Source organism: Nicotiana attenuata, unplaced genomic scaffold (assembly GCF_001879085.1).
Source record: "Nicotiana attenuata strain UT unplaced genomic scaffold, NIATTr2, whole genome shotgun sequence".
In the NCBI taxonomy this organism is placed as follows: Eukaryota; Viridiplantae; Streptophyta; class Magnoliopsida; order Solanales; family Solanaceae; genus Nicotiana; species Nicotiana attenuata.
In genome coordinates, this window is record NW_017670502.1 from 263562 (window position 1) to 265606 (window position 2045).

The following is a 2045-nucleotide window of genomic DNA, read 5'->3' on the forward strand; positions in this document are numbered from 1 at the left end:
GAAGAAGAAGAAGAAGAAGAAGAAGAAGAAGAAGAAGAAGAAGAAGAAGAAGAAGAAGAAGAAGAAGACACGACATACATTATACTTACGAAATTGTAGTAAAATTGTATTCTGTTGTTTATATATTTTTTTATTTAAATATTGTATGTAAGTTGAACAATATTGTATAAAAATTATATTTAAGTTGTATGATATTGTAGTTGTATATAACTGGGTAGAAATAATATATGAAAATTATAGATAAGTTGTATAATATATAATTAGTTATATTATATATATATATATATGTGTGTGTGTGTGTGTGTGTGTGTGTGTGGATTGTATATATTTTGTAACTAAAATGTGTTTAGGTCGGGTAAATACCAAAATATGGACATTTTTCGTAATAAGGTTTCAAATAGTATAGGTATGTCAAAATCTCATAAAAAATATCTTAATATTACTTATATTGTTATTTCAATTTGATACATCTAATTATGTCACGACCCAAAATCCACTAAGGGTCGTGATGGCGCCGGATACACTGTCAGGCAAGCCAACTCCAAGAAATTATTAAATTTCCAATTCTAGTATTCGTTGAAATCATTTACTTTATACATTAAACAATAAATAATGAAATTCATAGAAATAACCATGAAGTCTTTAACAAACTTAATATTGAATAATCCCAAAATCATCCCAAAATCCGGTGTCACAAGTGCATGAGCTATCTCTAGAAAACAATATAATACAACAACCGTCCGGAATACAAATTGGACAGAAAGTAAATACAGTAATCTGAAAGAGACTCTGCTGGCTGTGGGTCGTCTCGAGAAGTGCAGCTCACCTAAGTCTCCGTACCAACCATGCTGCTACGCACACTAGGCCACTAGAGATACATGTGCCTGTGCAACAAAAATGCATAGCAAGTGTAGCATGAGTACGAAAACAACGTGTACTCAGTAAGTATCCCGTCTAATCTCGAAGAAGTAGAGACGAGAGGTCGACTTTGACACTTACTAGGGTCCAATATTAATAATACCAATAATATAGAAAATCGGGGATTTTCATAAAAATGATTTTAAACTCAATAGCATGAGGCAAGTAACCAATTCTTTTGTTTATAGGAAATTTTGAAATTCATATTCATCATTTATACGTTTATCACAGGCCAGAGAGAATAAATATCAACATCTATGAATCTCAAGGCAAGCAATAGAAGCATGCGCACATCATGCCGAGGTCGTACAGCCCGATCCAACAATATTTAAACTGTGCACTGCCAGAGGGTCGAATGGCGCGAACCATAGATGTATCTATTTAATCTACTGAGGCGTTCGGCCTGTTCCACAATATATAAACACATTCAAACAGTCAAGCAAGAACTCATCAAGGAGCAAATTATCCAAGAAAAGGCAATTCCTCTTTAAAAAAAATCAAGAACGATGACTAGTCTTTTAGAAATCATTTACACGTTCGATATATTTTAAGCATTTTTAAATTGACAACAAGATTTCAAATATTGCAAGTAAAGCATGTTTTTGGGTCCTAAACTACCCGGACTTAAGCATATTAGTAGCCACGCACGGACTCTCGTCACCTCGTGCTTACGTAGCCCCCACAAATAGAAGCACATATCCAATTAATTCACCTATGGGGATATTTCACTCTTACAAGGTTAGAAAGGAGACTCACCTCGCTCCGAAGTTCCATCACCGGCATTCCACGCCCTTCCGAAGACTCAAATTGATGCACAACATTCCAAAACTAACCAATGATTATGTAAACCCATTAATACATGCTCAATTACTCATAATAATTCAATTTATAATAATTTCTAACCCCGATCGAAAGGTTGACAAAAACGCCCTTGGGCCCACGTGCCCGGATCCCGAAATTTTTCGAAGATAAAGTTTACCCATAACCTTACGAACTCAAATATGCAATTTACTCTCAATTTCATGCCCAAAATCGCTGGTCAAATCCAAGAATACCAATTTTCTAGGTTTTCCTCAAACCCCTAAATTTCTACCAATTTTCATGTTAAAATCCATACATAATCAATA